This window comes from Podarcis erhardii (genome assembly GCF_964252035.2).
Source record: "Podarcis erhardii genome assembly, chromosome: 12".
Lineage (NCBI taxonomy): Eukaryota > Metazoa > Chordata > Lepidosauria > Squamata > Lacertidae > Podarcis > Podarcis erhardii.
The window spans coordinates 44,358,646-44,382,091 of NC_138513.1; the positions used below are offsets into that span (position 1 = coordinate 44,358,646).

General features: G+C 45.8%; 1 protein-coding gene across 2 annotated transcripts in view; it reads left to right on the top strand.

Annotated features, from left to right (window-relative positions):
• The first annotated feature begins 1,682 nt into the window (after positions 1–1,682).
• The window catches only part of ITPRID1 (ITPR interacting domain containing 1), a 75,604-nt gene continuing 53,840 nt past the window's right edge, over positions 1,683–23,446 (top strand). Inside the window, exon 1 of one of the 2 annotated variants that reach the window (XM_081834754.1) lies at positions 1,683–1,769. The gene's annotated coding sequence lies outside the window, so the exon portion shown is untranslated. Of the gene's footprint in view, positions 1,770–15,395; positions 15,775–23,446 lie in introns of those variants that run through there. The other variant, XM_081834753.1, reaches the window with a different exon arrangement.

A 23,446-nucleotide genomic window follows, 5' to 3' on the forward strand; every position in this document is an offset into this window, starting at 1 on the left:
GTGTTGTTACTTGCAATGCTTTAAAAACCGTCTCTCTTTTTTTGCATAGAGTTCCAGAAATAGCTCTGATGGGAACATGTTTGCTTCAAAAAGCCAGGTCATCATCAACAGTACTTTGGTTTATTTGCATAGTAGGTGTACAATTCTGTGTTTATGTGAGCACATGCATTTATAGACCAAATTGTTTGCATTTCTTTCAGAGGTAATCGGGAAGCAGCGTGCTTTCACAGCAGCGGGCAAGCTTGTAAAAAAATAGGAATTATTTCTTAAAAGAAAATATCCTGAAGCTGAGTGTGCAGAGTGAAGTGGGATTTGAGCAAAAAATGCAGAGGGCATCCTGGCTCAGCTTATATCAATGGGCATCTTTCTCATTGGCTTTCCAACGACGTCAGTTTGCCAACATATTTGTCTGGCGGAGTGCCACTGCCTTTAACAGCTGCGTAACAGGATGTAACAGGCTGACCGTGTCATAGAACTACAGTATTGACAGAAGCTGTATCTGGGGGGAATTTTTTTTTTTTTTACACCACTATCTATATTAGGAAAATGTTTGCAGTCTGCTGTTCAGTCTATCACTCCTGCTAAAAACGAACTTGGGATGTGAGGTCCAACCAGACCAGGAGTCAGAATGGGGAGGCAGATTTGTCCGATCAGAGAAAGCTTGATGCTGAGATGACCTTTGTGGTCAATTGACAGGGCAGCCAGGTCAAGCCTCAGGAGTATGGGAATACAAACCTTTTGGCCTAATTTCACTGCTTTTTTGGGGGGGGGCATTTTTGATCAGTTCATCTTCTTCTTCATTCAATAAAGTTGTGGCTATTTTAGTGCCCTGATCTCTTCATTGCCCTCACAACTGTGCAATCTGATAGCTAGCTGTTTCTGATCTGCGTCTACACCTGAGAATTACAGAATTGGTTGGTTCACTTTCAGATGCAGACTGAAGAACCTTTTTCTCCCCTCCTAGATTTGAATCCAGGTCTCAGAGGCAGACTACATTGGTACCTCAGGCTCCATACGCTTCAGGTTACAGACTCTGCTAACCTAGAAATAGTACCTTGGGTTAAGAACTTTGCTTCAGGATGAGAACAAAAATTGTGCTCCGGCGGCACGGCAGCAGTAGGAGGCCCCATTAGCTAAAGTGGTGCTTCAGGTTAAGTACAGTTTCAGGTTAGGAATGGACCTCTGGAATGAATTAAGTACTTAACCTGAGGTATCACTGTACATCACACTTGCTCCAAAACTCCTGCATTCAGCTGCCAACAGCACCTAGCATATCATACATAAAAACCTTGTTTTGGCTCTATGAAATGTATACCTCAGAAATCATCTATTCTAATCCCTCTGACCTTAATGACCTTAATCTTACATTGATGGTGACGGTATCTTGGCTCTACAACATACAATATAATAAATGAGCTTGCTTAGTCAAATGTCTGTTCTTTCTCCTTCCACACAAGATCTGTTTATATTTGGAGTGAAGCCCTCCTCGATCTTGCTGTTATCTAAATGATCCCAGATAAAATACCTTTGAAAAACAGGTTTTGCTTTAGACATGGAGCTGGGCGTGGATTATGAAAATGTCACTGCAGGATAGGCAAATGTTTGTCTTTCACCCTTTTGCTTGCTTCGTTTAGGAGCAGCAAGACAAAAAGGCTTCAAGTATTTTAAAGGCTGCAAGAGATATCACTTCGACTTGGGAAACTTACTGGCTGGATTTCTGTCTGTATAAAAGTCATTGGAAATGTCACCCGGGCATCACACTCCAATAGGTAAAGGTCTTTATTTTGGATTCTGTGTTTTATTCCCCACCCCACACACTATGGGTGTGATTGTGTGAGTGAAGAACACTTGTAAAAACGATTGGGTCTCGATGTGATCTTTCACTTCTTGTCCGGCTTCAGAATTACCAACATCTCAAACTTAAATTAAAATTTGATGGACAGTAAAACTGGGGGAAGCAAGTGAAAGTTTAAATGTATGGGTATGACTGTTATCTTGGGTGCTGTATTCTCTCTCTAAACAGTGAAAATTAGGACATCTATTATGTTGATCCTGTATCAAACAACCTTGGCTGAAGCACAGCAGAACCGTTTATTACAGATCATCCAATACTATTCTGTTCATTCAGGAGAAACTCCCATTGAAAATAGTTGGATTTACTTGGTTCAGGTCAGGTTAGAATCATAGAATCCTAGAGTTGGAAGAGACCACAAGGGCCATCGAGTCCAACCCCCTGCCAAGCAGGAAACACCATCAGAGCACTCCTGACATATGGTTGTCAAGCCTCTGCTTAAAGACCTCCAAAGAAGGAGACTCCACCACACTCCTTGGCAGCAAATTCCACTGTCGAACAGCTCTTACTGTCAGGAAGTTCTTCCTAATGTTTAGGTGGAATCTTCTTTCTTGTAGTTTGGAACCATTGCTCCGTGTCCGCTTCTCTGGAGCAGCAGAAAACAACCTTTCTCCCTCAGGAGTCATTTGGATGGTCTTGTAATATCCTCTTTACCGGTTGTGTAATTGTGGTTCAAGAATGAAATTCCCACAATAGCAGGTGGTAACCTCTCTCAGAAGAAGTGTGTGGATCATCGTTTGAGGTAGCCGGGAATGTTATTCCTTGTTCTCCAGACACCTGTGGGTGTGCTGTTTTCTCTGCTTCCGGCATACAGTGGTACCTCGGGTTACAGACACTTCAGGTTACAGATGCTTCAGGTTACAGACTTCGCTAACCCAGAAATAGTACCTTGGCTTAAGAACTTTGCTTCAGGATGAGAACAGAAATCGTGCTGTGGCAGCGGGAGGCCCCATTAGCTAAAGTGGTACCTCAGGTTAAGAACAGTGTCAGGTTAAGAACGGACCTCCAGAACAAATTAAGTTCTTAACCCGAGGTACCACTGTACTCTAATTGTGATGATTCGGGATTATCTTTTAATAATGATCAGGTATAAAAAGGTGAAGGGACCCCTGAGCATTAGGTCCAGTCGTGGCCGACTCTGGGGTTGCGGCGCTCATCTTGCTTTATTGGCCGAGGGAGCCAGCGTACAGCTTCCAGGTCATGTGGCCAGCATGACTAAGCCGCTTCTGGCAAACCAGAGCAGCGCATGGAAACGCCATTTACCTTCCCGCCGGAGCAGTACCTATTTATCTACTTGCACTTTGATGTGCTTTCGAACTGCTAGGTTGGCAGGAGCAGGGACTGAGCAATGGGAGCTCACCCCGTTGTGGGGATTCGAACCGCCGACCTTCTGATCGGCAAGTCCTAGGCTCTGTGGTTTAACCCACAGTGCCACCCGTGTCCCATATCATGGCAGAGGGTTTTCCCATGTAACATTTTAGTCTTCAATGACCCTCTGGTTTGTTTGGTACACGTGTTTTGTGTACATGCAGGACAGGTGCAGCCCTCCATATGTTGCTGAACTACAGCATCCATCAGTCCCAGCAACCATGGCTGATGGTCATGGATGATGGGAGTTATAGTGCAACAACACTTGGAGAGCCACATCTTCCCCATGCCCAATGTGCTTTCCTGTGTTAGATATTATACTGGGCATGCAGTTAGGAGGCACTCTGCCTGCTCCTCTCTTTCACTTCTAAAATGACTGACAACTGGCTGTTGGGCACTTGTGAAGTGCTGCCCACTGCTCTTTGACAGGTTAAAGTCACATGACATCATTATAGTGAATGATTGGCAGGTGGAGGTCCCACCCACCTGTCAAAGTTGGGTGAGTGAAGATAAAGATCTGGCCCACTAGGTCAGATTTTACGTTTTGATTGCTGTAAACAGCTTCGATATATGTTTTATGAAACACAGTGGTAGACAAATATTTTTTTTGAATGAATAAGAGGTCTCCCTGCCCCTGTTCTCTCACTCTGCTCATCCCAGATTTGTTTTACCACGTTTTCAGAACCATAGTGTCAGAGTTGCCTCCAGGTCCCAGCTCACAGAGGACCAACGCTAGCCAGTAATAACGTATAAAAGTCTTTATTGAAGATTAGTTTCCATTTCCAAATCACAGCGTGCAACTCTACGTCTTAGAGCTTAGACCGGCGAAGCTCCATCTGAGTCTCCGCCTCCTAGACACCAGTTTAAGACTCTAGCCTTACTCCACCTCTTCCGTTGTTCTTTCCTCCTCTGGGTCCTTCTGCCCCCTGGGGTTTCCTCCTTTCTGGACTCTTCTGACGCTGACCCCCCTGAGTCTTGCCCCTCCTTCCGGCGGGCTTTAGGACCTGGCTCCCTATCCGGGCTACGAGCTGTGCCGCTCGCCTGTACATTTGAACTTGGCGCGCGCGCCCAGCCGGTAACCTTCCTCTTGACCGTTTCCCCGCTCTCCGATGGAGGCGTGGTCAATCCTGACTCATCTCCTCTCGCTGGTGGTGAGAACACTGGTCCCGATTCCTGGGACTCCTCCCCCCCACTGCGCTCTGGTGGGGAAGCTGGTCCTGATTTCCAACTGCTGCTCTGGGAGTCCCCGCTGGCCCCTTCCTTCTGGGGTTTCCCCCTTGGCACCCCCCTTGCCCTGGTCATCGGCGCTCCCTTCTGTGAATCTTCCGATTCGCTGGAGAGGCTCGTGGAATCCCTCTGACCACTGTCACCGCCTACGCTCCCCTCGGATTCCTCCCCCTCGCTCTCCATTTCCTCCCTCTCCTGTGCCTCTGCTCCTGAGCCCCTGACACATAGTAACAAAGAAACAGCTTGTGTTCCCTTGATCGCTTTATTGTCTTTTACCTTTTTTAAAATTTAAATTTTTATTTGCATTTTTAATACAGAAACAAAGAACACACGTCCCACACCCCCTTCCCTCCACCCACCAATTATACAACTTTCATACCAATCACAGCGTACTGCTAAATCCCAAATGACTCCCCTTCCAACTTTTTCCTTGTTTCTTTACTTTTCTACTAAATCACGTATTTCAAATTTTTAGTCTTCATATTTCTTCCTCTATTAGCTCCTGTTCTGCTGGATTTACTCAAGACCTGCTAGGTTAATTACTTATTTATCCTGTTTCTCAAAATATCCAATAAACATTTTCCAATCCTCCTTATATTCTTTATCACCCTTTTCTTTTCTCTTATCCTATTCATTATACCTGCCAATTCAGCATCCCCAAGCATTTTAATATGGTCACTCTTCCTTGGTGGGTACCGTACTTGTTTCTCACCTTTGTACCAATAAGATTCTGGCCACAGTGGTGGCATATAATAATAATTTCTTTTGTTTTTAGGGACTTCTGTTGTTACCATTCCCAAGAGGAATGTCTCAGACTTTTTTGGGAGGTTTTTTTTTAATATCTGTCAGAGCCACCCTGGGTCCCAGCTCACAAGAGACCAAAGTCCAGTCCAAGCTATATACAAAAGGTTTTATTGAAGATCATTGTCGTCATTACATCCAAACTCCGTGGCTCCGCATCTGTTACCCTTAGATGTTAGAAGTCCCCTCTGAGTCCGTCCCTCCCCTGCACCAATTTAAGAGGCTTGTACTGCTCCACCTTTTCCTCTCTTTCCTTTTCCGCAGGGTCTTCCTGCCCCCCTGTCTTCCCTCTTTCCGGGACTCCCCAGAGGCTGAGTCTTCTCCCGCCTGCTCCCCCCTCCTTCGTGCTTTGGCACCAGGCTCCTCCTCAGAGCTCTCCTCATTTCCGCGCGCCTCTATATTTGAACTTGGCGCGCGTACGTTGCCTCTGACCTTCCTTTCTACAGTTACGCTGCTCTCGGTACTACACTCCTCCCTTTCAGGCAGGACGTCTTGCTCCGAACTCCTCCCCCTTCCTCCTTCCTGTCCTGCTCTTTCTGACACACTGGCAACTCCCCCCCCTCTACTCCGTTCCGACGGGGGAGCTGGTCCCGCTTTGCCACTCCCACTGGGGATTCCCTCTTCGTTCCCCTCTCTCTGACTGATTCCCTCTCTATTGCCCCTTGGCCTGACCAGGGGGGCTCCCTTCTGGGAATCCTCTGATTCGCTAGACGGACTTTGGGACAACCTCGGCTCGTTGTCGTCCTCTTCCTCCTCGCCCTCGCTCTCTGTCTCCTCTCTCCCTAAAACCCTGACATCCATCCCCCCCTCGAAGCCCCCCCTTCCCCCCTTCCGCTCATCGGGTGCAGGTTGTGGAAGCTGCCGCTCTTCGGAGGCGGACGCAGGATACAGATTCTGCACCTCCATCTCCTCTGTTTGCAGTTCGTTGTACGAGTGTTCGAATTCGGGTTCTTGACCCAAGGTGTTCTCTTCTCCCTCCTCCATTGGTACCTGGTCCGGTGCTGCCTGCCAAGGTCCCGTCAGCCATTTCCTGCGCCAGTCCTCCTCTGGTTGCTCGTCCCACCAATAAGAGGGTTCTGTGTCCACCCCCGAACACGATCCCCTGGGCGAGTTGGAGTCCGGCGACCTTTCTTCAGCTGAAGAAAAGCCGTGGAAAGTGCTGCCTGAACATGTGGGCGTAAAGAGCCAGTCATCAAAGTACTCGGCTGGCATGGGTCTATGAGGGAAAAGGGCATGGAACTCGTCTTTTAAAAGAGGTTCGTCTAAGGCGTAGCCCGGCACCCAACCATTGGCACTGACTGGGGCACCCTCTCTGACTAGAAAATATTCTACTCCCTCTTGCCCCCATCTCGAGTCCAGGATCTCTGTGACCTCGTTGAGTGGTTCGGCCCTAGGCGCCCTCTCCCTCTCCTGTGACTTAGTGTGTTGTTGCGTGACTGTGTCAGACTCCTGAAACCTGTGCGGTGCCTTGTAGGGAGTGAGCACCGATCTATGAAAGACCGGGTGCACTCTGGAACCTTCGGGGAGGGCTAGTCGAAAGGCTACAGGGTTGATTTTAGCCTCCACCTGGTACGGCCCTAACTGCCTGTGCCCCAGCTTCTTCTTGGCCAACGACTTGGCTGGCATCGCTTGGGCCGCTAACCACACCCAGTCCCCCACCTGGATCTCCTCTCCCTCTCTCCTGTTTTTGTCAGCCTGCACCTTATATGCTTGCTTGGCCAGCTCTAAATGTCTCCGCAACTCTTCGTGCACCTCCTGCAGCTCCGCTGCAAACTGGTCGGCTCCTTGCGGCACCCCCTCTCCCGGTGCCACGAACCCCGGGAAGGTTCTGGGGTGACGACCATTGTTCGCGAAAAACGGCGTCACCCCCGTGGACGCGTGCTTCGTGTTGTTATAGGCAAACTCTGCCATCGGCAGGTAGTCCACCCAAACTGCTGGTCGCTGGTTGGCGTAACATCTCAGGTACTGCTGCATGATCGCGTTGACCCTCTCAGCTTGGCCGTTGGTTTGTGGGTGTCTCGCCGACGTGAGGTTGATCTTGACGTTCAGGATACCTAAAAGCTTCTGCCAAAAATTGGAAACAAACTGGCGCCCCCTGTCGGACAGGATGGACTGCGGCAGCCCATGCACCTTGAACACGTGATCGATGAAGAGTTTGGCAGTCTGTTCCGCCGTCGCCACCTTTGCGCATGGAATGAAGTGCGCCATCTTGGTGAACAGGTCCACAACCACCAGTACCGCCGTCTTCCCCCTGGAGCTGGGCAGGTCAGTAACGAAGTCCAGAGCTACCCTCTCCCACGGTTGCTGTGGCGTTTCCAGCGGTTCCAACAGCCCCGCTGGCTTCTGGTGTACTGGCTTGAACCTCTGACAAGTGTCACACCTGGCGACGTAATCCGCTACCTCTCCACGCATCCGGGGCCACCAAAAGTCTCTTGCCACCAGTTCTATTGTCTTCTCCTTACCGAAGTGGCCCGCACTGGGGGCGTCGTGCAACTGCTGCAGAACCTTTGCGCGAAGCTCGTCGCTTGGCACGTAGAGGGCACCTTTGCGAGTTAGCAGCCCGTCGCGTAGTTGGAACTCTTCGCCACTCTGCACACCTCTGCGCAATTCCTCCATCTTGGACTGTGCGAACTGATCCACTTGCAACGCGCGTCGCACCGCGTCCAGATCTACTGTGGCGGCAGCGCACGACCACGCCTGCGGTGCGAAAATGTGCTTGGCTGCTACAGGCGCCGCTTCAGCGAGATATTGCGGTTTCCTGGATAGCGCATCGGCTATAACGTTGGAATCTCCTGGGACGTACTCTATCCGAAAGTCGAAATCCGCGAAGAATTCCGCCCAGCGCATGTGCCTCTGGCTTTGGAGCTTCGCCGTGCGCCAATACTCTAGGTTCTTGTGATCCGTGCGGACCTGTACTGTGTGCTTGGCTCCTATGAGGAAGTGTCGCCACGCTTTGAAAGCTGCGTGAATGGCTAACAGCTCCCTGTCCCATATGGTGTAGTTTTGCTCCGCTTTGCTGAGCTTTCTGGAGTAAAAGGCACCGGGTCTCCAGTTTCCATGTGGATCTTCTTGCAGGAGTACGGCTCCAACCGCTCTGTCTGACGCGTCGGTCTCTAGTCGTATGGGCTTGCCTGGATTCACGTGCAGCAGCTGCTCCTCGGAGGCGAAAAGGCTTTTAAGCTTCTGAAAAGAGCGCTCCGCCTGTTCCGTCCACACGAACCTCTTTTTCTTGGAACTGAGAGTGTCCGTGATCGCTGCCGTCTCCTTTGCAAAACCTCTGATGAATTTGCAGTAGAAGTTGGCGAAGCCGATGAATCTTTGGACTTCCTTCCGATTGCGAGGGCTCTTCCAGTCCAACACCGCGCGGACCTTGGCGCTGTCCATGGCCAGCCCCTTGTCGGACAGCTTGTAGCCTAGGAAATCCACGTCCGTCACATCAAACTGGCACTTCTCTAACTTGGCGTAGAGCTTGTTCTCCCGTAGTCTCTGCAGGACTTCCTTTACGTCCTTCTCATGGGCCTCCTCCGTTTCCGAAAAGATCAGGATGTCGTCGAGGAAACACACGCATTTCTTGTAGAGAAGTCCCGCTAGCACGTGATGCATAAATGCTTGGAAGACGTGAGATCCATTTTGGAGACCAAATGGCATAACTCTGTATTCGTACGTGCCCAGAGGCGTGAACATGGCCGTCTTCCACTCATCGCCCTCCCGGATGCGTATGAGGTTATACGCTCCACGCAGATCCAATTTGGTGAAGATCTTCCCCTTCCTTACGGTTGCCAGGAGATCATCTATCTTGGGCATGGGGAAGGCCTTGGGTTTGGTCTTACTGTTTATGAATCGATAGTCCACAATGAGTCTTTTCTGGGGCGTGTCTTTCTTCTTTACAAAGAAAACAGGACTGCCCCCCACCGCTTTCGATTCTCGGATGAATCCGCGCTTCAAATTGTGCTCTATGAACTCCCTGAGTTCTTGCATCTCATCCTCAGACATGGAATACAGCTTTGCAGTCGGCAACTGCGCCCCTGGCACCAGGTCGATGGCACAATCATAAGGCCTGTGGGGCGGCAACTGGTCAGCTTCCTTCTCGCAGAAAACCTCCAGGAACCCCTCGTACTTGCGGGGTACTGCCTGCACCATGCCAAGTTGCAACTGCTGCTCAGCTCCCTCCTCCTGGCTGGACTGGATGCAATGTTGAGCACAGTACGATGAGCAAAAGGTGATCTGCCGTTGGTACCACGCTACAGCAGGACTGTGTCTCTCCAGCCAACTCATGCCTAATACTATAGGCGTGTCTGAAAGGCGGGTGACATTGAAGCTGATGACTTCTCGATGATTTCCAATCCTCATCACCATGGGAGGCGTCTGTTGCACAACTTGTCCTCCTAGCAATTTCCTGCCATCCACCGTGACTACGTTCAGAGGTGTTGTCGCTGGCAGAAGCGCTATGCGATGCTGCTTGACAAAGTGCGTCCCCACAAAATCTGCGTTGCTCCCAGAATCAATCGTGATGGGGACTTCCAGGGTGGTTCCATTCGGCAACTGAAGTGTTGCAGTGAGCTGCACCGCTGGCTTGGGTGGTAAAGGGTCTGTGCGTTGCAAAAGCGCTGGGGACTGCTCTACAGATTCGCCTGGCTGAGCCCCAGCAGCTCTGCTTCCAGCCAGGCACTGTCGTTTCCCTGAGGTTGCTCTGCTTGCATCATTTCTGCTGCAACAGTTGCTAAAGCTGCAGTGTGTTTCTGCAGCCTCTGGGGACACTCTTTCGCCATGTGCTGTGCACTGTCGCAAATGTAACACTTCCTGGTCCCTCTAGGAGGCTTTGCCTTCACTGCACCGGAAGCTGGGGCTCTGGCTGTTGCTTGAGCCTTAGCACCACCAAGTTCCATGGGCTCCTCCCCCTGCCTTCCCAGTGGCGAAGGATGTGACTGACTGAACTCCCTGGGGATGAAAGAAGACGTCCTCGCTGGTGGACGCACCTGACGTTCTTCCTCAGTGTGCCAAGGACGTCCCTCGTGCCGTATCCCAATCGCCAAAGCCCTCTGCACAAGCTCCTCCAGGGTCTGGGGTCTGTCTCCCCTGGCAAGTTCATCCTTAATGGGACCGCTGAGCCCCTCCCAGAACAAATCCCTCACAGGTGCACAATCCTTCTCCCAGCTTAGCGCAGTCAGTAAAGCAAAAAATCTAGAATGGTACTGACGCACAGTGGCTTTGCCTTGCCGCAATCCAAAAATTTCCCTGCGTGCAAGATCCACATCTACAGTAGACTGGAAGCAGGCATCCATCGCTTTAATGAATTCATCTGCATCGCGGCGGGCAGGGCCATCTTCACGCCACAAATTGCGCAACCAGTCTCTGGCCGGCCCATGCAAGTGAGAAACAATAAACCCCACTTTCTCCTCCTCATCTTTAAAGTCATGACGAAGCAAGTGCAATGCATACAAAACGTCTGCTCTGAAACTGGGGTAGTGCTTCAGGTTCCCATCGAAGTGGGTGACTAGGCTGCCCCCCCTCCGTCCAAGTCCAATCCCCTCTGATCTGGACCCTGGGAACCCTTCCCTGCTTGCACGTTCCCACCTTGTTTGCAGGTCCTGGCAGCGCTTCTCCATTTCGTCATGCTTCTTCTGAGACGCAAGGACTGCAGCAGTGAGTTCGGAAACTGTAGTTCGCAGCGCTGTCAACTGCTCCTCCGCAGTCATGGCTGTCACCGTTCGTGAGCTTTGCAAAAAAAAAATTTTGCGTTCTTTGGAGGGGACTTTCTGTCAGAGCCACCCTGGGTCCCAGCTCACAAGAGACCAAAGTCCAGTCCAAGCTATATACAAAAGGTTTTATTGAAGATCATTGTCGTCATTACATCCAAACTCCGTGGCTCCGCATCTGTTACCCTTAGATGTTAGAAGTCCCCTCTGAGTCCGTCCCTCCCCTGCACCAATTTAAGAGGCTTGTACTGCTCCACCTTTTCCTCTCTTTCCTTTTCCGCAGGGTCTTCCTGCCCCCCTGTCTTCCCTCTTTCCGGGACTCCCCAGAGGCTGAGTCTTCTCCCGCCTGCTCCCCCCTCCTTCGTGCTTTGGCACCAGGCTCCTCCTCAGAGCTCTCCTCATTTCCGCGCGCCTCTATATTTGAACTTGGCGCGCGTACGTTGCCTCTGACCTTCCTTTCTACAGTTACGCTGCTCTCGGTACTACACTCCTCCCTTTCAGGCAGGACGTCTTGCTCCGAACTCCTCCCCCTTCCTCCTTCCTGTCCTGCTCTTTCTGACACACTGGCAACTCCCCCCCCTCTACTCCGTTCCGACGGGGGAGCTGGTCCCGCTTTGCCACTCCCACTGGGGATTCCCTCTTCATTCCCCTCTCTCTGACTGATTCCCTCTCTATTGCCCCTTGGCCTGACCAGGGGGGCTCCCTTCTGGGAATCCTCTGATTCGCTAGACGGACTTTGGGACAACCTCGGCTCGTTGTCGTCCTCTTCCTCCTCGCCCTCGCTCTCTGTCTCCTCTCTCCCTAAAACCCTGACAATATCCTTTTTAATTCATTGTAAATTGCTTCCCAGAATTCCCTGATTACCTTACTGGACCACAACATGTGGGGGAAAAATCCCTCTTTTCCAACATTTGCCTTTTTCTTTTTTAAACATTTTCGCTAGTTTGGCAGGTGTTAAGTACCATCTGTGGGTCATTTTCATCATATTTTCTTTTAATGCATAACACGCCGTAAAATTCATATTTACTGTCCATAAATTCTCCCATAGCTTATAATTAATATTATGACCCACATCCTGTGCCTACTTAATCATACTTGATTTCACAATTCCTCTTTTGTTTCCTGCTCTAGCAGCAGTTTGTACATTTTTGAGAATACTTTTACTTTTGTATCTAATAAATCCCTTGTAAATTTGGATTTTTGTTCTGCAAATCCATTTTTTTTATCTATGTTAGTTTGTTAATCTGATGTATCTGTAACCAATCCATTAATATATATTTTTAATTCCTCAGGATTTTTCAACTTTAGTTCCTGTCCTCTAAGATCTAGAATTTCTTTATATGTTAACAATTGTTTATCCATATTTGTTCTTTTCCTTGCAGTGGCTTCAGTCAGGGATATCCACATTGGTGTTTTCTTTTCTAATACTTTTTTGTACTTTTCCCATACTCTGTATATATTTTTTCTGATCACATGGTTTGTAAAGATTTTATAAATTTTTGCCTTCCCATACCATAGGCAGGCATGGCACCCAAATTGTATATCATGTCCTTCCAATTTTAACACTGATATTTTCCAACAATATCCAATATTCTATCCACCACAAACATGATACCTCAAAGTAGATTTGGAAGTCTGGTAGAGTGAAGCCTCTTCTTTTTTAATGTATCAATCATGACTTTGTGTTTTATTCTGGGCTTCCAGAATAAATGCCAGATAAACCTTGATATATTTTTCTGCCACGCTTTGTAGCATCGAGTGTTGTTAATTATTGGGTTATTTTGAAATAAGAATAACATTTTTGAAAGGATATTCATTTTAATAGCCGAAATCCTGCCCAGTAACAATTTCATTCTTTTCCATATTCCTCTTTATCTCTTTTCAAACCTTTACGTAATTATCTTGGCAAATATTATAGCTGTTTGTTGTTAACCAGATCCCCAGATATTTAATTTTTTTCTCTACATTCCACCCACACATAGTTTCTAGATCCTTGTTTTGCTTGGTTGTCCATATTTTTAACCATCATCTTGGTTTTTCTTTTATTTAATCTGAAATAAGCCAGTTTTCGAAATCTATCTTTTCTATCACTTCCAGTATGCTCTCTCTTGGCTGTTCTAAAAGTTAATATTAAGTCATCCGTGAATGCTTTTAATTTATAGTTATGCTGTCCCACTTTTATTCCTTGTATTCTATTGTTTTTCTTGATATTTATATTAATATTAAAAGTACTGGTGGAAAATAACAGCGGAGACAATGGACAGCCCTACCTCATCCCTTTGTGCATCTTAGATTTTTCTGAAATATTATTTACTATAATATTGGATGTTTAATCTTTATAAATTGATTTTATGCCCTTTAGAAAGGTTTCACCAAATCTCAGCTTTTCCAGGAACTTTGACATAGATAGCCACGAGACGTTATCGAAGGCCTTTTCGGCGTCCACAAATATTATCGCCACCTGCTTTTCATTATGAACACAAAACATTTATGATGTTCCTAACATTTTCTTTCATTTGTCTCCCAGGAAGAAAACCCACCTGGTCTTCATATATTAAATTTCTTAGAGTCATTTACAATCTATTTGCCAATATCAACGTAAAAAGCTTGTAATCGTTATTTGATAATGATATTGGTCTATAATCTTTAGGTTCCATTAGGTCTTTATCATATTATGGTATCACAGTAATATATGCTTCTTTCTAGGACTCTGGCATCCTTCCTGTCTCCAATGCCTCTGATTTGTTTTACCATGTTTTCAGCACCATAGCAACAAAGAAACAGCTTGTGTTCCCTTGATCACTTTATTGTCATTTTATTTTAACCCCTTTGGCTCTGCTGTTCAAGTTGAAGTCAGAGTAGTGAAATCACAGCTAAGAAGCTAAAATTGTATATGACTGACACCCTTCTTTGGAAATTAAACCCATGTCCAGACTTTAACATTTCAAAACTTTACTTGCAGAAACATAATATTTGCAGTCAAATGCTCATCCAAGCATGGGCTTACAGTCTCTTCTTTTAACTTCCAAACAACTGTATTTTCCTCCCTTTCCAATGTTCAGCACTTTCAGCCTTCGTATCTCAATCACAGCTCCTGTGAGAGATTTCTACTTTTACCTTCTTCTCCTGCAGCTTTGCTCTCGTTCTTTCAAGACGAGAAGAGGCACTCCAACACTCTATTCAACATAGCAGTGTTCACAGTGGATTCTAAAACACAGTCATCTTGCTTCACATAAAATGGAGTCTCTGCTTCACTAGATACCTCCCATGTGACCAATGTTAGCCAATCACAGGAGAACTACTAAAGAACTCTCTAGAATTCAGTTACCAACCAATCAAATTTAAGCACATAGTAATGGATACAAGCATTTACAGTTTCAGTGAATTAAATTACTATACTTAACAGTCCACACCTAATGTCAGCTTGTCCCACAAGAAGATTTTCACACCCAGCCCCCATTTTATTTATTTGAAATGTTTATGGCCTCCTCTTCATTGCAGAAGCAACCCCGGGGGTGGGTACATAAAAATGTAAAGGCCCGTTTCAAAGGAATGCATTAATTTCCCAATTCACTGCGGCATGTCATCTTCTTCAGTCCCCTGCATTTTCCTTTGCTATTCTTTACAATTGCAGGACTGGAGACTGTAAGGTAGTTTACAAATTCTATGGTGCACCATGATCTCCTGTGAAATCCACCCTCACGTGAATGATTGTGCAAGTTTAAGACTACAAGACCCAAAATGCACTGTGATCCTGAGAGGAGTATAAACCCCACACGGTGCTGTCCAAATTTTGATTGGAATCATGTCTTTTCTGTAGAAATCCATTGGAGTGAGGCCAAAAAAGATTGGCAAAACTATTCCTCTGAAGATTTTGCATGTGCCTACACTCAAGGCCCTCAGCTGAAATTTGGCTTCAGAAAGGATCGAGAAGGGGCCAGATGACCCCTTCTTGAATTCTCTAGCCAGTTTCTGCTTTGTAGAGAGAGGAGTTGCAAATAGATAGATGACAGACAGACACACCTGTAGAGACTGTATTTGTTTTATTCTAATCAAAATTAGGAGTGTCATTTATAGGATACAAGGACTCGAAATTGTGAGACTGGTAAGTCCTTTTCAAGCGCCACTATTCATACTGGTAATTGCCAGCTCTCAAAATGGAAGTTCCACAGCCTGTCTGCATTCAGAATACCAAGTTGTGTGTCCTCTACTGCTCGCTGTTGCTTTGCAATGCAAATTGGAGGGTTTTGTATCACTCAGCACTATATCCATGGCAACCAAAAGAGAAAAAATGAAGGGGTTTTTTGGGGGGGAGATAAGTTTGCATTACTTCCTTAGTGGAGTTTAATCCTTCCCCTTTGTGCACGGGCCAACAGGTCAAACTGTTTTAAAGGGACATCAGTGTCTTGCTTTGGAATCGAAGCAGAGAGGAGTTCCGGTTTTAGAATCGGCTTCAATTCCCTCTCCCGTTCCCTCCTCCCACCCCACTGCCCACATCACTAAAACTTAGATGACTTGTTGTTCTCCTCTTCCTTTTGCTGAGAGGGCAAGCAAAGAATCATCCATCGTAGCTGTCGTCTCAGAACGCCAGCATTTGGCAAAAAGCCCCTTTTGGCCTTTCATGGAAGGCTTTTTAATTCAATGGGGTTTGGGAAGGCAGGCCAGGAGCGCAAGTTCCTGTACCTTGGCTTTTCAATCCAGGGATCTGTGGAAAAACACAAATATAGAGGCACCAGACTAGCAAGGACCGTCCTATTGTATCCCTGCAGAAGCGGCAGAAACCAGGACAAATTGGACTTCACCATCATCTAAGGACCCTTGTCTATCCTGGTAAACTTTGAGATTCCCTTCTTCATATAATTAATGTCTGAATTAAGTTCAGGGAAGGTTTCGCTCATTCTTTGATATCTTGAAATTGTGCTTGTCGCAGAGGTTTTTGGCAAAGGCAGTGTTATCTAATGTTTGAGTTCTGACAGACCGCTGTTTCCTTACAATTTGCAGAACTTGCTTCCAAGTTAAGTTGGAAGGACTAGAAACTTAAATACTTATTTGGGAAGAAACGTTAGTTGAAATCCTGGGGCAGGGGCAGGTATAATTATTATAGTACACAATAAAATATTTTTTCCTTTGGGTTCTGACGTTTAAGAGGCCAAAGCTGAATATCCTGAGCTCGCTTTCTTTTTTGTACCGAATCCTAACCGGTTTTGGTGCTGCTGTGATGTTTGTTTTTCTCTAGCACACTCTTGACTTCAAGCTGCACCTGATTTTCTGGATCTATAAATATGTGTAGAACTCAAGAGAAAATATATCCCGAGCTTCTGCATATATAAGAATTAGTAGCTTTCAGACTTGGACCGGCATCCTCACATGGGAAAAAAGATGTATGCTGTCAAGAGTTAGCATTAGAGGTTAATGCAGTTGAAAGTTACTGCTTAGCCCTGATCCTTTAAAAATGCAGATAGGAGTCAATCTTATGGTCGCCAGCTGACCATAGAAACCTTTGAAAGTTGCTTCCATGAACTCAAGTATGGGCTAAGTATCGCCAATTTAACGAATTTGATGAATTCGTTATTCGTTATTATTGACGAATTCGAATTTGACGAATTTAAATGCTGTCTCTCTGCCAGTGTCAACCCCGTTCCCCTCTTGGTGCAGAACATACAAATGATTGATTTTTTTTAACACACTTTTGCCTCTGACTTTGCTCATCTGAGGAATCTCTGCCACTTTATGAAGAGAGTCGCATGCTGATGGCCCTCCATAGATTGCCGGTAAAAATACTTAAGATTTATTGGTGATACTGTTCAAGTCTAGGATCCGTTACAACACTTCTGTTGATGTGATTGTTAATGTGACTTGCGATTGTCTTTGTTCGCTTAGTTGAAGCCTTATTTAAATCAGAAGCCTGAAGTTGTTTGCCTTGGTGCACCAGTGATGGCCAAACTTAGCCCTCCAGCTATTTTGGGACTACAACTCCCATCATCCCTAGCTAACAGGACCAGTGGTCAGGGATGATGGGAATTGTATTCCCCAAACAGCTGGAGGGCTGTGTTTGGCCACCACTGACTTAGACCCTGCCATGCTATAGACATGAAAGATGCATGGGAATGACAGGGCTATGTCTAGCTGATGGCGACATGCAAAGCTTTGAAGGGCCCATGACTTCGTCACCAGGGAGATTTCAATATGGTGGCTGCAATTGAGTTAACAGAGTGCATCTTCCCTGAGAGCATGCTCTGATCTGTCACTCCCGCTGTATTATGTGTGGAGAGGGGTGTGTGCCTGATGGCACATGCCCTGCTACCATGTTGAGTGGAGCAACTTCAAAGGGTCTCGGTATACACATAGGCCTTTGTACACAATTGGAGCAATTGCACAGGGGACCAGTTCACACGAAATGCCTTTGCAAGCATAAGTGTGTATGTGCGCATTTACCTCTTTGAAGGTGTACTACTCAGTGCACACGTGTCAGATCAGAGCTGGTGGGCTGTTGGTGTTGCCCTCCTTAAAGGTAAAGGTAAAGGGACCCCTGACCATTAGTCATGACCAACTCTGGGGTTGCGCCGCTCATCTCGCTGTACAGGCCGAGGGAGCCAGCGTACAGCTTCCAGGTCATGTGGCCATCATGACTAAGCCGCTTCTGGCGAACCAGAGCAGCGCACGGAAATGCCGTTTACCTTCCTGCCAGAGCGGTACCTATTTATCTACTTGCACTTTGATGTGCTTTTGAACTGCTAGGTTGGCAGGAGCAGGGACCGAGCAACGGGAGCTCACCCCGTCGTGGGGATTTGAACCGCCGACCTTCTGATCAGCAAGCCCTAGGCTCTGTGGTTTAGACCACAGTGCCACCCGCATCCATGGCCCTCCTTACCTCCATGCAAATAGACTACATGTGGAAGGCAATCTGTGAGATGAGCATTTGTTGCCTGCACTTGTGGCCAATTAAGTGGTTGGCAACCCCTGTCCTACTTTTCTTGCTCTGCTCCTTACATCATGTTTATTTTTAAAAAATATTTATTTAAACAAAGTAATAATCATAAATAAAATAAGAAATGGGCACCCCACCCCAAGACCATTCCACTGTAACTATCCAACCTCCCCAAATTTCAACACCTCTTGCATTGGTTTGACCCCTTTCTGTTTTAACAGTACAAATTCTACGAATACCTTCCATATCTCCTCCAAATCATTTCTCCTGCATGTTCCCCGTCTTACCTTAATAGCACATGTTAATTTATCATTAATGGCTATATCCCACAACCCTTTATACCATTCTTCCATTTTATATTCTGCTTGCCCCTTCCACTTCCTAGCTATAATAATTTGTGCAGCTGTCAATAAATTTGTGAGCAAACCTTCCACCCTATCGTAAATTGGCTTTTGGTTAGCTTTAACCCAGTGATTTCTGTTATCTGCTTAAACACCCTTTCCTCCAAAAAATGTACATATTTACAACTCCCCGACATGTGAACATAAGTCCCAGTTTCCTGGCATCCCCTCCAACTTAACACTGAATATTCCTTGTTTATTTGATTTAATCTTACTGGTGTACAGATTTTTATCATTGCATTATATTTAATGCAACACAAGATTCAGGTTCAGACGCTGTCAAGGAAAGAGCTCATTCCAGTCCTTTAGCAATTTTGACAAACCCTTTTATCCACTTAGCTGAGATACTATTTCGTAATTCATCCAGTAGTGTTTCATATGCAGTTCGTTGAATCATGAAGCTTATTTCATATAAATTATACACAGGTTTTACTAATGCAGATTTGGTTCAGTCTTTGTTCCACCAATCTCTGTAGCCTTGAGTTCAAACAACAAATAGTCTAGTGGCATCTTAAATATTACCAGATTTATTGTTGCTTAAGCATTCATAGACTAGAACCCACTTCATCAGATGCAGGCCGGGCACAATAAATCTGTTGCTGTAACAAACTAAGCCGTTACCCTGCTGGAAGTCATCTCAATCCAGAGGCAGTAATTTCTGAATTGCAGTCATATTGATATGAGTCTCTGGCTGGCTATAACTGAGATCTCACTGTGCTATCAGATATAAATGTTAATATTTGGCTTTTTAAAAACAGATTAAATGGTGACACTTGCTCGATAGTTTTCTGACTGGTAGGCTTGTTAGTCTCTTGCAGCAAAACCGACAAAGAGTTTTGTGGCTCCTTAAATATTAACCGGATTTGTTAAGGCATAAGTCATGGTGCTCTGCTTGTGCTGTGATCTAAAATTCCCATCTTCCCATCTTCTGCTGGGGCTGATGGGAATTTGATTTTCCCCAGTCTGGCTCAAAAAGAGAGCTTTTAACTCTTTGTAAACACCAGCCACTTCAGTGATATCCAGCAGTTATACAGCATAATATTTTTTATATATTGTCTTGAATAAGCCACAAGCTGCAGCATTTGCGTGTTCAGACCCAGAAACCTCCCGCTTAAATAAATTCACACATGACTCAAATTTTTGGTTTTGGTTTTTGGCAGAATTTAGGCCACAACTTTATTGATTACAGAAAGTAACTGGTTGCATAGGCTCTGGTTCGACTAGCTCCCTGCCATTCAGGTAGCGCTGACCCAGGGCACCAGCATAGGTCAGCCAAGGATGAACACCTGGATAAGCGGAAAGCCGGGAACGGCCTAACTCCACCTCCCAAATGTCCACCTGGACTCAGGCATGGGCACAAGCCCCTCTCAGGGGTTGACCAAACCATCGAGTCCCTTGATTCCTTTAACGGAATACCCTTCACATAGGGATGGCGAGAGCATTCTCCCATCCCTATCACCTGAACCAGAGCCTATCCGCAATCTTACAAGTTGTGACAATTTGCTATGCAGAAGGCAAAACCCAAATGGCAACAGCTAATTAGCCAAATGGGGGAAATTTCTGCTGTGCCCCTGTCCCAACGACAGATGACAGACGACGGCATAGCAAGGTCAAGTGCAAAGCCCTAAAAGTAGGGAGAGGTGGGCAGGTGTTCCAAATGTACACGCCGAAAGAGGAAGCTCTGGGTCACATGCATGGGCATAAATAAGTTCCTCAAACCATTTGGACTTTGTCCCATTGGCCGGATTGTACCCAGCTTTGAGGGACCTACCAATTGGGTGTTGTGGCTGACCAATAGAACCCACCCACAACACAGGGTGTCGGTTATCCAGATCTCACCGCAATATGTGCCCTCTTTAAGGGAGGACCCAATTTGCAAACACCAGCCACTTCAGTGATATCCAGCAGCTATACAGCATAGTATTTTTTAATATATTGTCTTGAATAAGCCACAAGCTCCAGCATATTCGGGAACATTCTTTGCTGCTTCCCTCTTTGGGGCCTCTGAAGGTCTACAATGTTCTCTTACATATTGCCAAATTATACAGAAGGTGGGAACCATTTTACCAACTGATTTTCTAGGCTGAATGTTGCTTTTGGAGACGAATTAAAAAGGAAAACCCAGATATGATGTGTGGAGCTCAATACCACACAAAAAAGTGTACTCATCTGAAAGGACACACTGACCTGAAAAACATGCATCCCGTCAAATCTGTTGTTAGAGGTTAATATATTTGAAATCTAAAATCAACATGCACAAATTCAGCAGTGATAATTTAGATTTAGTATAGCTTTATTTGTTCTTTCAGGTGAACAAAAGTGGACTTAAAGTTGGGTTCAGTGAGGGGCATGCAAAAACAACAACCCATGTCCAAGGTTGTTGAGAGGATGAGCTGGAAAAATTCCTTGTACACTGCTGCAAACTCCTTAAATGAAGGGAGGAATATTAATGTGGCTATTTATTATTCTTATTATTTACTTGATTTCTTAGCTGTCCTTCACCTGAAGGCCCCAGACTGGGTTACAACAATTTAATAATTGAAGCAAAAAGAAATCGGTCATATATGTTTGGTATGGGTCTTGCTACTTCCCTTGCCTTTTACCTAATAGTCTATATTTTATACAGCTGTTTACAGCTATATTGCATTCTATTAAGATATACATTTTCCTCATGAAATGGCTTCACCAGACTGATTTGCAGAGCCATGACGTTCTTCAGTTTTTCGCTCCGACCTGAGTTGACTTTTTCAGTCAGCTTCAGTTGAGTATACATATTTTGCAGTGGAACTGTGTTGGGGTCATTTTGACCCCTTCACAGAATTGTAGTAACTCATGCAGGTCTATCCCAAGTCATTTTAGGTTGAATCCTTTAGTATCCTCAATATGGACCCTTCTGTAGATCCTTCTCTCCCTGTTTATGAATGGTTTCCTCATTGTCATGTTACTCTCTTATGAAAAGAAGACCATTGGATTTCCATTTCATGTTTACCAGCCCTGATTTAGAGTTTTGTGGATATTTAATGTACCTACAAGGGACTTGGGTGGCACTGTGGTCTAAACCACTGAGCCTATTGGGCTTGCCGATCAGAAGGTCAGCAGTTTGAATCCCTGCCACGGGGTGAGCTTCTGTTGCTTGGTCCCAGCTCCTGCCAACCTAGCAGTTCGAAAGCACACAGAAAGTGCAAGTAGATAAATAGGTACTGCTCCGGCGGGAAGGTAAACGGCATTTCCATGCGCTGCTCTGGTTTCGGTGTTCCGTTGCGCCAGAAGTGGCATAGTCATGCTGGCCACATGACCCGGAAAAACTGTCTGTGGACAAACGCCGGCTCCCTTGGCCTGTGAGTGAGATAAGCACCTCAACCCCAGAGTCATTTGTGACTGGACTTAACTGTCAGGGGTCCTTTACTTTTTTAAAAAAATGTACCTACAGTAATATATGCAAGTATCTTCTCCATTCTTTTTAGTACAGGGGACAAGGAACTTGATGGGCACACCAGAGCAGTCATCTTCAAGCTTTTAAGACACAGAACTCAAGCATGGTTTCTTTTAATTTCCTTTATCTCTCTCTTCCCAACTCTATGCACCCACTCACAATGCATTATTCAGAAGAACTGCTTTTGTAAAGCACTGGTGTGCAATACCACATATACCCACAACCCTGGGCAATGGTGATCTGGTGTAGCTGTTTGTATGTCCTTTCTTAAGGGTCAAGTGTTAGGGTTGAGCCGTTTGTCTTTTAGATTATTCCATTATCAGCCTCCAGGATATTCTGCTCGTATTAAGATGAGCCAATAATCTCCAAGATTCTTTTGCTCTATCCATAGAGCCTTTATCAAATGAAGAGCACAGCAAACTGCTCCACACTCCTGGACTGAAATTGGGGCCTCTGGCAGTGCTTTCACAATTTTACCCTCTTGGAGCAATAAGTTGCTGGTTAAGTTAAATCTTCTCCCCCTCTCCAATTCCCAGATTTGCTTTTCTAGCTCCAGCTGCTCATATTTATATATTTTATGATTTTGGCTCATATATGATGATACCGCCTTTATAGCTTTATGTCCCTATATCTTATGCCTGCATATGCTGGGGTTTTCTTTTATATTGTTTTCCATGAGCACCGTCTATTATTTCCACAAAGCCCTTTTCTTTTCAGCAGCATAATGTTCTCTGATGTCCGACATCTGATTGTTATTGGGGATTTTGCTCTCGTAAATTAAGGTTCATGGTCTACTATGAGAACAAGTGTATAATAGTATCTTGGCAATAGGGATTTTGGTATTAACACTGGATCAAATCTAGTATACACAAGTGTTGTCTCAGAAAAGAGAGCCAATTTCTTTTTATCCAGATGCAAATGCCTCCAAAAATAGACCAACCTGTGCCACAACATGCTTAAGATTCTTATACGGTTAGTATTATATCCAGGGCACAGTTTCTGTAACATTTACATTTCTTAGTACATGTCTTAATGTTTTTAGTTGTTCTAAAAATCTTTTTTGCTACTGCTTCTGATATGCTAAGATAACTCTTGTTGACACTACGTCAGCTTTTCTATGCTGATACAGTGGTACCTCAGGTTACATACGCTTCAGGTTACAGACTACGCTAACCCAGCAATAGTACCTTGGGTTAAGAACTTTGCTTCAGGATGAGAACAGAAATCGTGTGGCGGCAGCGCGGCAGGAGCAAGAGGCCCCATTAGCTAAAGTGGTTAAGACCAGTTTCAGGTTAATAACAGACCTCCAGAACGAATTAAGTACTTAACCCGAGGTACCACTGTAATTCCTAATACTATTGATGTAGTTCTGCTGTCACAGGATTGATTCACACAATCCTTTCTATGTACAGAAAAAGAACTTGGCAGGCAACGTGTAGATCAAATTTGCTTGTAAGGCAAGTGATTACCCAGGACTCTATAAACGTTTCAGTCAACATTTTGTTGTGTCATTGCCACAGAGGTTTCCAGTTATACCAGGGGTTGTCAACCTGGTCCGTACTGCCCACTAGTGGGCGTTTCAGGGTTCTAGGTGGGCGGCAGGGGGTTCTACAGCACAGGCTGAATCCTCCTTCCATCGAGCACTGGTGGGCAGTAAGGAAATTTGACCATCAAGAAAGATGCATTAGTGGGCGGTAGGTATAAAATGGTTGACTACCCCTGAGTTACACTAAGACAGTA